We start from the raw sequence: 16603 nt of genomic DNA, 5'->3' as shown, positions 1-16603 counted from the left end.
TTCCGAACCAAGTGTTGGAAAATCGGATAATTTTTCAGCCAGTACAAACATCATGGGCAGAATGGCCTCCTTTTGTGCCAATAATTTTTCTACATTTCCAAATTTTCTGAATATCTGAACAGGAAGAACATGAGAGAATATTGGGGAAAGGATCGGGCTGTGGTAGTATGTGAATTGCTCTTTAGGAGGGCCCGCATGGACACAATGAGCTACATGATCTGTTGTCCTGTAACAATAGAATCCCTACAGCGCAGAAAGAGGCCATTTGGCCCATTGAGTCTGCACCGGCCACAATCCCACTAACCATAACCCCACGTATTTATCCTTGCTGGTCCCCCTGACACTAAGAGCAATTTAGCACAGCCAATCAACCGAACTTGCACATCTTTGGAATGTGGAAGGAAACTGGAGCACCCAGAGGAAACCCACGCAGACACAGGGAGAATGTGCAAACATTACACAGACAGTGACCCAAGGCCGGAATTGAATCTGGGTCCCTGGCGCTGTGAGGCAGCAGTGCTAATCACTGTGCTTTCTGAATTCAGAATTGTTACAGAATTTGTATGTTCCTCTTTACAGCCCATGGTCAATTTGTTGGGGTAAACACAAAGGGAATGTGTTTTCTTACCCTCAGACAGATTATCCAAATTTAAATAATTCAGAAGGCAGGTATTTTGTGAGTTACTTTGTAAAGGGCTGTTTATTATCATGTTCTTGATTGCGGGTTTATGATACAGGTGAAGGTAAAATAGCACAATTACAATTTATGATTGCTTCTGTCTCTTCTATGGCATGTCTGTAGTTTCTTAGATGATTTGATGCTTTAGTTGAAGTGAAGCTCTTGTAAATCAGAGGACTGTCAGGAAGCTACAAGACCTCTTCTAGTCAAAATTCTGGTAGGTCAATTCTCAGGTGAAGTTACAATTGAAATAGGTTGAAGGAATAGCCTTTCTCCTGCTTCAAAGACATTGCTGTTTATTGCCCTGGTGGCTTAGATAACTTCCAGCTGATTTGATGGCTTTCTGATGGAAATCTCTCTGCAGGCGACCTCTTGCTATTATAATAAAAGCAAATGGAAGGCGTGGCTATCTCATCACATGAACTTTCAGAAGTCAAAAGTTCATATCCAAATTAGGTGAGTGGTTAGGTCAATTTTACACCCTGTATTGTGAATTTCGAACTTGAGCTTCTGAGACAGAAAGCATTTTTGTATTGGCAGAACTCCTTCAATTGACAATAAAGTTCTAGATTAGTTTCCAGGAGGGACATTGAGTCAACTTCTGTCTGGAAGGTTCCTGTTAATCCTTCTTGAGATAAGGACATGGTTTCAACTCACAGGAGAAGCCAGATGATTCCCTGGGCAGCCATCTGTCAGCAGCATTTTGTTCAGTTTTTAGAATCAGGTCACATGATGAGATAGCCATGCTTATGTTCTGCTTTTAAAACCCACAAAACTGTTCTGCACACACAAATCCATCAGGCAGCCATCTAGCCGGCTATATGTCAATTCAGCAGCCATTTTAACAAGCAGCCATAGCATAAAGGAGAAGAAGGGTGCATTCCAACCTGTTCCAATTTCAAATTCACCTGAGAACGAACCTCCTGGAAAGTTGACAACAAGAGGTTTTGCAGCCCATAAAAATCCTCTGCATTACAGGGCTTTCTATTTAACCAAAGCATCAACTCATCTAAGAAACTACAGGTCTGCCAGTCTGAGACCATAATACATTGGAGTTGCATTGCTTTTTTCCTCACTGCATCTAATCTTTGTGTGCGTGATAGTGTCAGTGATTCAAGTGAGTGTGATGTTACTTTTTTCAAACCTTTGGAGCAAATGCATGATGATAAATAACTCATTTTTAAATACACAAAAGCTTGCTGCTGGAACTATTTAAATTGGGACAACCACCCTGTTTAAGAAAGTACAGACTCCTCATATACAAAACATGCTGATGGTAGACAGTAAGAAATCCCATTAAAAAAGGATGATAGGTTTTCAAATTAGAATGCATGAACTCCAAGATCCTAAAGGATTTTTGCAGATTCAGTAACACAACTAATGCTGCAATATGACCCTGAGGAGATGACATGCTTGAAGTTGGCATATATTATGGATAAGGTTTATAACACTGTGGCCCTAATACTTCAACCCACTCATCTAGTCAGCACAACTTTCTATTGTATTGCAATAGCAAATAGTTAGTCCTTATATTGATAGAGATTTGTTTTAAGAATTATAGTGCTGCTTTCCTTTGGGTAACTAATGCTCCTTCAGAAGGGCCTCTTGGAGTTTATCAAGAACAACAAGTGTTGTCCTTCACACAGAACCATAGTTTTAAGCTCTATGTAAAATGGTTTATGCAAATCCATATAATCAACAGCCTCATATTTAAAGGATTTGGTACAGCGGTTATACTTCTGTGTATGTGGAAAAGTTGTAATAAAATGATTTCTAGGTGACCCTTTCCAAAATCTAGAACCCCAAAATGCTAGAATTAACTTCAATGCTCTTTCCTGAATGACTTTTTCAATGTGGGGTCTCTTATGTTTCACATCTTCACCAATGATCTTTATGAGGGCAAAATAAGTTGTTTATACTTCTATTTCAGTTGGACTTCAGATTTATTTTGGATTGTTTTTCAGCTTCACGTCAACTTGAAAAGTAACTCGTAAATTCTTTACTTTCCTAGATTCAAGGTCAGTTGATGAGTTGGTCTCTTGGCAAAATAAAGGTAATATTTGCAGAGAACAAGAACTGCAGACGCCACTCAACATTCTTGGTTTGAGTTTCATCTTACATTAACTATGTCACTATCAAAGTCCTTTCATTAAAAAAATGATATATCTGGTGATGAATAAGTCTGACATGCGGCATTGGGTTTAGATATGAATGTTAAGATGGCTAGCACATCATAAACTACCCTGTTTGAATATTGCCTACATGCTGAGTACACTCATGATCTTCATTATATTTGGTGAGGAGTATTGAGGGCTGCACTGATTGGTTGCAATACGGCTGAATGGAGCAACCTTAATCAAGTACTAATGAGCAATGAGGTTTGGAGGAAGATTATGATGACAGCACGGTGGTACAGTGGTTAGAACTGCTGCTGAGTTTGATTCTAGCCTTAGGTGACAATGTGGAGTTTGTAGGTTCTCTCTGTGTCTACGTGGGTCTCCTCTGGGTGCTCCGGTTTCCTCCCACAGTCCAAAAAAGTGCAGATTGGGTGGATTGGCCATGCTAAATTGTCACTTAATTTCCCAAGATGTGTAGGTTAGATGGGTCGGCCCTGATAGATGTATGGGGTTACAGGGAAAGAGCAGGGGAGATACTTTGTCAGAGAGTCGATGCAGATTCGATGAGCCAAATGGCATCTCCTGCACGAGGGATTTTATGAAATTTACCTCAAGTTCATTTATTTTTCGATAAATCCAGGTTTGCATGCCAACCACCAAGTCAAAATTTTGTGCGGTAAAACCACAAGTACATTATCTTGCTTGACATTGTTGTGGGGAAATTTCAAAAGGTGGCCAGCTGTGTCTTAAACTAAGACAATTCAAAGGCAATGCTGGGCAAATATCTCTGTGCAAATACGTTAACAAATTTATTTAACTTAAAACGTAAGACAAAACAAAACAAATATACAGCTGACCAGAGTCTCACAAACGGTTAAATATCTTCAGGGACAGAGCGACAGATCCTCTCCAAAAGAACTGAAGTAAGAGTCAAACACAGACCAATTATATTCTTTCATAATCAATAATTCCACTTTTCATTAGCTTAAAATCAATTCTATTTAACAGTCATACATCAATACAAATCTCTGTCAAGTACCTGGGCCAACCAGAAAATACTTAATAGCATGGTGATATCTTATTCGTCCAACTGATTTTGAAAGTATTCTCCTTTTTTGACACTAACTAACTCCCTGTTGCTAGGTAACAGCAGACATTCCACAAAGTTATTCCTACCAGCTCACTGCCAAGTTGAATAGACATGTGTTCCTGCATCCAGGCCATATCTATCTTTGTGTCTGGGCAATGAATGCATCGATTCACTAATGTTGCATTATACGTCCCCTTTTAGGAATGCCACCCGATAAGACTGATCTGACTCATCTGTTCCCAGACCTTTGGCTTTAAACTATTGACTTTGACCACCGTGCCTTTTGGTAGCCTTGTTTGATTAAAGTGTGCAATACATTGAAGTACATTTAAAATATCAGCATATATGTTCTTAAATCATAATTACTTGTTCTGATTTACTTACTACATTCACATATATGTAAGTTGTTTGTGTTAGCTTGCCCAATAATCATTTCACCTTTACTGATTCCTTGTCCTCTGAAAGACTTCGTTCTGCCTATCACTCTTAGTAACTGGTTCGAAATCCCCTTCCACAGATATAGTAATGCAGCATGGAGGGAGTGTTTCTGTAGATCACTAGTGTCTGACTTAATCATTTATGAAATTCTGCCCTCGTGGCTATACCATGGAATGTGGAAAGCTGCTAATCATCTACTGGAGGCACTTGAGATGACTGTGGTGGGCAAGCTGAAGGAGGTCTAGCCTGAGAGGTTACATGCAGAGGGCAGAGGCATCCTGGCAGCAGTCAGGACAGTTGGTCTGGCTGCATGCCTGGCACCAACACAGTTACTAATTGAGTGGCTGGTGAGCATGATATCCACTTGGAAGAGGACAGTTTATAGCTCCCCCATGGTGTCACTTTCACAAACATGGAGGGTGCTGCAACATTCTCACTGCTACACTCCAAAAAAAAAAGGAGAGATGTTGGATTTGAGAGCTTTAGCCATGCCTCCCTTCCCACTTTGCAAGCAGAACTGGAACTTACAATTTAAAACGTGCAGTGATTTAAACATTGAGCAAATTGGGTCTTTTGAAAAGTGGTATTTAATTTGAAAGATTTGCATGACAGTCTTCATAGGCTGGATGGCTTTGAGCCATTTTGCCTTTTTTCTCGTTTCAGATAGAATTACCTGCCTGATGAATGATTTGTGCCAGTTAAAGCATAACTTAGTGGAGTATAAAGTCATATTAACAATTTGTGCCTGTTAAATGTTTTGACAATCGCACAATGTGCACAATTTTCCAGTAAACTCCAAAATTACACAGAATAAATACTTCAGAAAATGATGTGCAACCATGACAGGTTTGGGGTTGTTTGATGCCATGAAACAAAGCAAAATAATAATAACGTTGGAAATTAGATCCTTCGTGTCGAGGATAGCTTAACATCATTTTCTTTTTTTACGCGCTTATACCTAAGCTACAATGCATTCGCTCAACAAGTACATACTCAACTGTTAAGTGGAGTGGTTGGTTTTCAGATAATGGTTTTGAAAAACATTCAAGAATACATCACTGATACAATGACTAATGAATTTTTCTAAGAACTAAGGGCACGGGCGGTGTGTGATAAGACGTAATAATGAAAATATATTACCAGAAAAACTCATATGATCATATCAACTGATTTATAAGAAAGGCATTCTGGACTGAATTATTTAAATATGTACCAAATGCTGGCAGTGTAATGGCAACAGCAACCTGTACTTATATAGCCTCCTTAGCATAGTAAATGTTCTCAAGGCACTTCAAGGGAGCGTAAACAGACAAAATACATTGACACCAATAAGGATAATTGAGAGGCGAATGTAAATTGAAAGGGCATCCAACACAAGAAGCAAGGCTTTGCACATTGGCAGTTAAAGTGTGTGACAAATAGAAATGGTTGTTACAGGAAAATTAGTGCATTGATATAAACTGCAAATAATTGTTCCGATGCAAAGTGCAAAACTTTTTATCCAGAATGACCTAATGATCTCTCTGTGGGTAAGTAAATTGTGTCAAGCAGTGTAGATTGTGTCAGGTTCAGCTTCTGGATGTCACTGTGATTAAAAGTGTCATAAGAAGCTAATCTCAAGCTGGAAGTGCAGAGACTGAAGCTATATTGATTGTATTTATAAATGTGATCTCTTCAAGTTTGGCTAATCACATTGTTAATTGCATCTCTGGATGTCATCTTGTCACATTTCATGTCATCACCTAACTCTGAATGCCAAACTGATTTGTGGCAGCACATTGAAAAATATAGCTAGTCATCTCCCCATATTGAGACCAAGATTGTAAGAAACGAACTCCCTAACATTAGACTAACAGTATATATGTGGCAATTTGTTCTCAATGAGAGTAAACAAGCATTACTAAGACACAATTAAATTTAACATTGCAATGTAATTATTATTTCTTACACAAAAACAGGAAGAATTTTTACGGTACTTCAGAGTAAGTGATTGATAAAAATGATGCAGGGAGGCAGTGGCTTAATGGTATTGTCACGACACTAGCAATCCAGAGACCCGGGATTAAGCTCTGGGAAGCCAGGTTCAAATCCCACCATGGCAGATCAATTTGAATTTAATTAAAGTCTGGATTTAGAAGACAATGGTTTACCAGGCAGATTCTGGGCATGGCAGGACTGATGTATGAGGAGAGGTTGACTAGGTTAGGATTGTTTCCACTGGAGTTCAGACGAATGAAGGGGGGATCTCATAGAGACTTACAAAATTCTAACAGGACTAAATACTGTAGATGCAGGGAGGATATTCCCAATGGTGGGGGAGTCCAGAACCAGGGGTCACAGTCTGAGGATTTGGGGTAGACCATTTAGGACGGAGGTGAGGAGATATTTCTTCACTCAAAGAGTGGTGAGCCTGTGGAATTCATTACCACAGGAAGTAGTTGCTGCCAAAACATTGAAGAGGCCACTAGATATAGCACTTGGGGCAAATGGGATCAAAGGTCACGAGGAGAAAGCAGGATTAGGCTATTGAGTTGGATGATCAGCCATGATCGTAATGAATGGTGGAGCAGGCTAGAAGGGCCAAATGGCCTCTTCCACACCTATCTTCTATGTTTCTAAGATGGCCATGAAGTCATTGTTAATTGTCAGAAAACCCCATCTGGTTCACTGATGTCCTTTAAGGGAAGGAAATCTGTTGCCCTTACCCAGTCTGGCTTACATGAGACTCCAGACTCACAGCAAGGTGGTTGACTTTCAATTACCTTCAGGGATAGGCAATAAATCCTGGCCCAGCCAATGATTCACAAATAAGAAAAAACAAATAAATAAAAAATAACTGCTTATGTTTTTCATTCACTATTTCTTCTGATCAATAGTTTCGCTCACAATGGGGAAATGTTTTTAAATCTCCCAGGAGACCTCATTTGGGCATTAGATGACCTGAGGCCAGGCTCCTGGCCTGACTTTCAATGATCAGCCCCAGAGGTCGAAGGTCAAACATCAGTGCCATCTGCTTCTGGTGGCAAATGATCAGATCTGGAATTTTCCAGCCCCGTTGTGGAAGGACCCATCGCAGGCGAATTGGCGTCCTAGCCAAAATTCCATTGACTTTCAGTGGGAGTGATGATGCCGACAGTGGGTGGAGCTGGGAAAGTCCCACCCTGCAGCAGGGCAACTCTGGGAGGGTCATATGATCCGTTTGGGTAATCGGGCCAGAGCACACAAATTCTGGAGCTGAGCGCAGGCTTTCTTTGCCAATTAGGAGCCTGGAGTTATGGAGTACAGTAGCCATTCTATCACTCTCTGTACATAGTTATTTACCTGAAGAAACCATTCACTCATTAGTCTACTTGATCATCGCTCCCCTTTACAAGATCTACACACCCCTTTAGGACAAATCCCTTCTTCATCAATAAACTTCAATGAACTGCATCACCACGAACCCCTATATTCTCAAAATTTTCCCTCTTGGTGGACTGCATCTTCTCTTAAATACTGAATCAGTATGGCATACAAAATCTGCAGTTGTTAGTGGGGCAATTATAGGTCTTAAAGGTCTAAAAGTGAATCATCCACCCATTAAACATCCTACTTATTTTTTCCAGTTAAAGGTAAACAGGTGGGGCATATAACAAGCCATCAATCCAATGTGAATCATCTCTCCACCCACTGAAATTAATAACTCCCTACATAACAAACTCATTCCTACTGAACAAGAAACAGAGAGCTTGCTTGGAACAAATAGCTTAAAATGCACGTGGAAGACTGGGCCTCAAGCCTGACCCCATTGTTTGCAGAATAGAATCTACTTTGGTTATCTGCCAACTTGCTGTGATGTCTAGAAGATTTTTTTTAATTGATTAATCCAAATTTAATGGGCTGCCATAGAAATCAAAGCATTGCTTTTTTTCTGAAACTAACATCCCCTCCCTTCAGCAGTCAGGTTTCCCAAATCCTGGGCAGTAAACCTACAAAGCAGGTTCAATCAGAGGTTGCCAGGTTCACTAAAATATTTAAAATGCCAAACCACCTCCTGGGCATGGGTTGGCTACCTGCACCTTATTCCTTCTCCATTTAACCCACATGCGGACAGGTTAGGGTCATGTTCTGAGTTTTTAAAACTTCAACACCAAACCAGTAAGGATACAGGAGCTTTAGTCACACGCACAGCCATTGGAAATATCATCCTTACCTCCTGCTCTGAAGCTGCAGGGCTAGTTTGAAAAGCTGATTGTAGCACCTCCTTTGTGAATCACAGATGACACACTCCTCCTGGGTTAAGTGGAGGTAAGATATGTGCTCATGGATGACATAGGAATGGGTGACTGAGAGATATTCTCTCCCTTCCTCTGTGTGGAACTCATCCTCTTCTTTGCTACCTCTCCTGCATCTCCCTCTCGTGTTACAATCCTAAGGAAAACATAGCACCCATGTCTCAGAGCAGTTACCTGCTCGGAAACCACATCCCAGGCCTTCTCCATGTGCAGCACTAGTCCCTGCAGACTTCACTTACTTTAATCAACTCCTTAAAACACCCCACAAACACAAACAGAGCCAATAAAGAGTAATCAGCAACTGGCCAGAATGTTGCTATTCCTATAGCACCGATACATTTCAAAGATATTATCGACAACTTGCTGGTTATTGTTGCTGATTACTCCTTACTTGCTCTATTTGATGTTGTGGAAGTGCTGAGTGCTTTGGTGGAAGATCCTTCCTCCTGTTGAAAACGTGCAAATGAGCATGTGTTTAAGAGAGGGAGTTATCAGAGCAGTGAGGTCAAAAGTGCAGGTGTCAAATCAGCATTATGCACTGATTGACAACATTATTTGCTTATAACACATACTTCTGGCCCACATTCCTAACACCCAAGCCGGCACCCTCACCAAGGTATGGTGATTAGCACTGCTGCCTCACACTGACTGTCTATACGGAATTTGCATGTTCATAACACCACTGAATCCTGACAGTCCAGAAGGAGGCCATTCAGCCTATCAAGTCTACACTGACCAGAATCTACCTAGACCCTACCCTCTTACTCCACATATTTACCCTGCTAGTCCCCCTGACACTGTGGGGCAATTTACCACGGCCAATCAACCTAACCCACACATCTTTGGGCTGTGGGAGGAAACCAGAGCACCCAGAGGAAACCCATGCAGACACAGGGAGAATGTGCAAACTCCACACAGACAGTCACCTCCAAAGTTGGAATTGAACCTGGGTCCCTCGCACTGTGAGGTAGCAGTGCTAACCACTGTAGTTCTCTCCATGTCTTTGTGAGTTTCCTCCAGGTGATCTGGTTTCCTTCCACGTTCCAGAGATGTACGGGTTAGATGAATTGGCCATGCTAGAAAATTGCCCCTTACTGACAGGGGGATTAGCAAGATAAATATGTGGGGTTACGGGGATCAGGGCTGGGTGGAATTGTTGGCAGCGCAGGCTCAATGGTCCAAGTGGCTTCCTTCTGCACTGTATGATTCTAAGTTGGCAGTTGCTGCAGTTTATGCCAGAAGGATGTGCATGAGGCACAAATGCCACTTTAGAACAACATCAGAATTACTGAGTGTCATGGAGCCTATATGTGTGGGTAGAAAGATTGGGTTTTGAATTCACACTGCTGGCAAGGAACTTCATCCAATTCAGGTGAAGCCAAGGCCCATCGCAGCCATCATTCTGCCATCAGTAATGGACAGGTAAGCATGAGCAACACATTCCCAAATTGCCAGTAAAAGAACAGAGATTGGTAGCTGCATGTGTTGAAGCCATTACCCCGTAAATTAGATTTCACACCTCCCATCCCAGACTGTTGCATGTCTGTTACCTACAAAATCACAGCAGCACTGGGGATGGAATAATGGAAGAATTCAAGCCAATTGTTTCACTCGAATGAGGATATAATACATCACGGCCAGGGAACAGCATCCACACAGATGAACAAAGGTGGCCATGGGAACAGGAGCAGATAGTTAATTCCTGCATAAGACAAAAGCAGAGATATTTGACAATATCCATCTGTCATAAGTTTACTTGCCTTTCTATTTTCCATTGTTCTGTTATTTAAATAAATTCTTTCTGAAGTGAGAGGATATTAAACGCCAAGAGACATCCTTTTAAAACCACCTATCAGGACAAAATGATTAGAGTTGAACCTCCTTAACTGAGATTTAACACCTGTAGATTTGCTGCACTCATTGTTATTTGCAATGTATTTATATCTAATAGCAAGCGGCAGAATTACCAAGAAGAAAAGGTTAGTTTTGCACTACACAAATTTTGCTGCGATCTTATCGAAGCTCGAACCAAGCTGCAGCCTCAACTGCAAATGACTTCAGTCAATAGCTTAGCCGCTGCCACATCCTCCGTCTTTAATTGCAATCTCTCTCTCTCACCAGTTCCAGCAAAGCTCGACAGTAGATGATGCAAACAATTCCGCACTCAGTAGGCTACAGTAAAGCTTATTTGTTATCTAGTTAATGAAAGATGAAAAACCTGGCTGGATAATGACTGTATCATACTCCTGCACTCGCTGCAATTAAATGCTCAAAATGACCTTGTTGCCACCACCTGAACAATCTCTCACCACGCTAGGCATTAATCACAACTCGGTATATAGTTTGAATCTCAGTCCAAGGACATTATACTTGCTCAGTGCATCCTTCATAGCACATTCTCCTCAAAAAATTATGGCACAGTGCCACCATCTAGTAAGCAGGGCTTTTTTCTATATGATCAATATGCCGGAACCTTATCTTAAGTGAAATTCAATTTCAAGAGAAATGTTAATATTGACTAACAAATTGAAGCATTTGTGGAGAGGAACACGGTGGCACAGTGCTGCCTCACAGCACCAGGGACCCGGGTTCAATTCCCAGCTTGGGTCACTGTCTGTGTAAAGTCTGCACGTTCTCCCTGTGTTTCCTCCGGGTGCGCCGGTTTCCTCCCACAGTCTGTTAGGCATGCTGGTTGGATACATTGACCATGTTATATTTTCCTTCAGTGTACCCAAACGGGCGCCAGAGTGTGGCAACTAGGGGATTTTCACAGTAATTTCATTGTCATGTTAATGTAAGTCTACTTGTGACACTAAGAAATAAACATAAACTATAACTTTGGTGGGACCAAAAAATGGGTGACATTGAATCCACTCCCAGCTCAGTTTTCTTTCCTCTTTAATTAAACTGAGCTAAAAATTGGGAGAGGTGAACAAAAGGGGAACAATCCCTAATTCACCGTTTTACATTTTTGCTTCAGTTCTATGATCTATTATCTATGATCCAGTTAAAAATTCTAGCTTTAACTATAGCTATCAAAGGATATTTTAAAGACACTCGGAGTAATGACATATAGTCATTAAAAAAAATCTTTTAAATGAATTCAAGGCAAAAGATTGACAATACTGCCCTTCATGCTTTATAGTGAACTGAGAAAGCATGTTTGATGTAGAGTTTTTCTCACCAAACCAAGGGACATAAACCAAGACCATCAAGGAAAACAACAGATTATAACAAGCCAGCCAGGGACACTTGTATTGAAGAGTTGACCTTGAATTGAAATTAAGGTGAACCACAGTGTTCCAACACTTGTCCTGAAAAACTGACCATAAGGGGTTTCACAAAATCGAACATTACTGGAGGAAGCATAAGAAAGGTGGGCAACTTTCTGAGCAGATGAATGCAGTGGTTCAAATAAAAGCTTCAGAATATAATCGGCTTTTAAAAGAAGCTCCATAAGTCACTTTGGATTCTCAACATGCAAAAGCAAAACCATCCCCTGAAAAAAAGGATGAAGAATCATAGAATCCCTAAGTACAGAAGGAGGCCATTCTGCCCATTGAGTCTGTAGAGACCACAATCCCACCCAGGCCCTATTCTTGTAACCTCAGACATTTACCTGTTAATCCCCCTGACACTAGAGTCAATTTAGCATGGCCAATCCACCTAACCCACACATCTTTGGAGTGTGGGGGGAAACTGGAGCACTCGGAGGAAACCCACGCAGACACGGGGAGAATGTGCAAACTCTACACACAGAGTGACCAAAGCCGGAATTGAACCTGGGTCCCTGGCACTGTGAAGCAGCAGTGCTAACCACTGTGCCGCCCGTAAAGAAGATTGAACACCTTTGAGACTGCACTGCAGTAAAAGAAAATAGACCCTGCTCGTTGTCAGAAGGAAACCTGAGCAAGATTCCAACCGATCAGAATCTACAACCACAGGAGTTGGACATCACTGGTGATTACATGACTTTCGTTAATAGCATATTTGAGCCAGGTACCAGTGACGTGGTTAGTTGCTGGAAGGAAAGCACCATAGTTGAGCTTTCTGATGCTAGGTATCAGTGAAGAATTGAATTGTTGTGCATTAAGCAACAAAGCCACAATTGTTTTTCGTACAGTATATATAGAAAAGCAAAATACTCCAAACAGTGGAAATATGATTTAAAACAGGAAATATTGGAAATACTAAACTGACCTGGCAACATTTCTTGAGCGAGAAAAAGAGTTAATATTTTCAGTCAAATATAACTCTTCTTCAGAAATGTGTTTTTAAAAATTGTTTTTTTTCTCAGCTTAGGACTATTTTAAATCTGTGTCCATGGTAAATCTGTAAACATGGATAGAAATTATTATGATCCTGGACCATTCCCCCAAGCTCTTAGTGCAATCTATGTCGGGACCAGTAACATTTTGTTCAAGGTTTAAGTTTAAGTTTATTTATTAGTGTCACAAGTAGGTTTATGTTAACACTGCAAAGAAGTTATTGTGAAAATTCCCTTGTCACCACACTCCGGCGCCTGTTCGGGTACACTGAGGGAGAATTTAGCGTGGCCCATGCACCTGGACAAAGGACGGGATTTTCTGGCCCTTCCCACCAACAGGATCTTCCCATCGATCCCCTCTGTTCACGATGGGTTCCCTGATAGAGGGGCAGGTGAGCAATGCAAAAACCTATAGTCTTTGTATCGATGTTTACAGATTTACCATGGACACAGATTTTAAATAGACGGTCCTGCTGGCAGCCAATGGCTTGCCATTCCTGCCATGGGAAAACCCATTACAGGCAAGGAAGAAGAGAGGAAAATCCCAGCCAAAGTCTGATATTCAAGGCTCTTGCTAAGGGAGAAAAACACACAAGATTCCAGATGTTTTAAACATGACAAAAATACATTTTTCTGTACAAAGTCAGAAAGATATAACAATTTACATTATACTCTAAAATTCAGAGCTCACGTGAATTAACAGGCAAACTTTGGTCATATACACCACACTGCACGATAAATGGCAGATGTGACAAAGGCAGATTGCATGGATTTCTCAACAATCCATTCATATATCAGTAAACACTGAGAGTTACCTAATCTCACTGAAACACTGTCTCTCTCATAACACAATCCATTATTCATCTTCAAAGATCTAACCTTGGTATTCGCTCCAAAAGTCACTCCAACTCGGACAGTCTCAATGAAAGCCCATCTTGCAGCGTTTTATTCTCGTCTCCCAAGATTCTGTTTTCCTGGATGCCTGAATCTGCACTCCAGCACCAACTCAAAAGCACACTTTCAGCTCTTTGACAACGCTGAGTAGAACCCTATTGTATCAATGGGGCACCTTCATCCTAATGCCTGGAAGCATGGAGCCATCAAACTTCTGCTGCCTTCTTAGATTTTCAGTGTTTCCTTACAGACCTCATTACTTAAAATCCGCTAACAGCAACCTTTTTCTGCTGGGGGATTTTTATCTCAGTGCCTCTCCAATTCTTCTGGGACTTCTCCCTGTTCTTCTCCAAGAGGATCCTTTTTTTGGGACCCCTTCCTGTCCGCAGTTTTGGGACTTTTTTCAGATTATGGTACTCTGCGCCTGTTCTTATGGTCACAAGTTTTGTGCCTCTTTACACTGATGCACTGGGCCCACCCTCAGCCCAAATAACTACACGGTGACACTGTGGTTAACACCTGGAGGAAACCCATGCAGACACAGGGAGAACGTGCAGATTCCGCACAGACAGTGACCCAAGCCAGGAATTGAACCAGGTCCCTGGCACTGTGAGGCAGTAGAGCTAACCACTGTGCCACCATGCTGGCCTTGGTTGGCTTTTAAGAACAGATGTAGGCACATTGGAATTAGGAGCAGAAGTAGGCAAATTCAGGCCTTCGAAACTGCTCTGCCATTCAGTCAGATCATGGCTGATCTCTCCCTGATCTCAAATCCATCTCCCCTCCTGTTCCCCATATCCCTCTTTCCCTTTTTTTTTATTAGAAATATATCTACCTCCCTGTTTAACTATTCAGGCTCCACCGCACTATGGGGCAGCAAGTTCCACAAATTCACCCACCCACTGTGAAAAGTAGTTTCTCCTCATCTCAGTTTTCAATCTACCACCTCACAACTTGTGACCTCTTGTTCTAGATTGCTCCCTAAGAGGAAACATTTGGTCTACACTTCCTTTATCAATCCCTTTTAAAATTTTATATCCCTCGATCAGATCCCCTCTCATCCTTCAAAACCCTAGCAAGGACAATCCCAAACTGCTCAATCACTCCTCATGCATCAACTGGAATTCAAGGGACAGTTTCAAATCTTGAACATTCAAAGACCAGGTTAAGAGAAGATACCAAGGAAAAGAAGATACAAGCATCATTGGGAGACTGGGGTCAATTGATTGGTGAGAGAACCAAGTGAAGAAAAAGAAAACTGGGAACAAGAAAGGGGACACCATGTCGCTGTGGTTCAATACCTAAGCAATCAGCTATTGGAGAAACAGAAGTTAAGAACAAAGAACAAAGAAAATTACAGCATAGGAACAGGCCCTTTGGCCCTCTAAGCCTGCACCGACCATGCTGCCTGACTTAATTAAAACCCTCTACCCTTCAGGGAACCATATCTCTCTATTCCCATCTCATTCATGTACTTACCAAGACGCCCCTTAAAAGTCACTATTGTATCCGCTTCCATTCCATCCCCTGGCAACGTGTTCCAGGCACCCACTACTGTGTAAAAAATCTGCCTCATACATCTCTTTTAAAACTTGCTTGTTGCACCTTAAACCTATGCCTCCTAGTAATTGACTTTTCCACCCTGGGAAAAAGCTTCTGACTATCCACTCTGTCCATGCCTCTCATAACCTTGTAGAGATTAAGTGGCAAAAGAATGGAGTAACTGAATGCAGACAAATGTCACAAACAGAATGAGGACTTGAGGACTGTAGCATGGATATCACACCACAGTCAGTTCAAGACAGAAAGGAAAACAGAACCATGCAGAATGTGAGAAAACACCTGTTAAAATGGGAGTAATGAGTGCAATGGCACCAGACTATGTGAGTGAGAAGGAAGACAAATTAGATTCTGGACTGCATGGGGAAGAATGAACGAGACTGCATCCAATCCAAGTACCTATGTTCACTCATGTATGATGAGTGTGATAGATATAGACACTATTGTGGAAGAAAAGAAAGGCAGTTATCTAATCAACACCAAAGCTTCCAACAAAGTGATTGATATGAAAAGCTAAACTCTCTGTGGTCAGTTAGAAAATCTTAGCACTCACGGTGAATGACCATTGGTTGCAGAGCCCTTAACTAAAACATCCTTGTCTGTGTACCCACAATGGCTACAGTCAGGGATCTAATTATCAACATACCAAAATCACAAACAGTCTTTACCATGTTGAGTACTTTAAACAGATTCTTATCAATCCCTCTCTAGCCAAAGGATCAGCCCATATTCACTTATGGGCACCTGCCACATATAAGGTGTTTCTCAGAATCATGGTGCAGAAGGAGGCCATTTGGCCCATCGCATCTGCACCGGAAAGCGTTTTTTATTAGCATTCACAGGCGGTGACAAGGACTGAGTGTCTGCATTTTTAGCTGAATATCCTTGGCAGCCAGCAACATAAACTCGAAAGTTGGGCATGCGGGGCCTAAAAATTCTTCAACCAAGAAAATTATTCATCAGAAAATTGTCAGCAGTGCACACTTACATTTCCATCTTGTGCTGTCATTGCGCAGTGCTTCCAGGCAGAATTACCTTCCAAAATGATACATTAGTGTAGATAAACCCTTGTGGTCTGTGAAGGAGAGCAGAAATCTGGCCTTAAGCAGGATTTGGTCTTGCACATTTGGATCTTTATATGATAAATTCAATTGAACCCAATAAGACCAGCTTTATCTACAGAATAAGTTTGCATTTAAGCCATAGTTGAAGTTCTAATTTTTCCCCAGGCAGTTTTCTATTGATAGATTAGAAGAAACCAGACAAGAAAAGTAAAAGTAATCC

The sequence above is a fragment of the Carcharhinus amblyrhynchos genome, chromosome 19 (assembly GCF_965287045.1).
Source record: "Carcharhinus amblyrhynchos chromosome 19, sCarAmb.v2.hapA, whole genome shotgun sequence".
Classification (NCBI taxonomy): domain Eukaryota; kingdom Metazoa; phylum Chordata; class Chondrichthyes; order Carcharhiniformes; family Carcharhinidae; genus Carcharhinus; species Carcharhinus amblyrhynchos.
Note: the sequence above shows the minus strand (reverse complement) of the source record.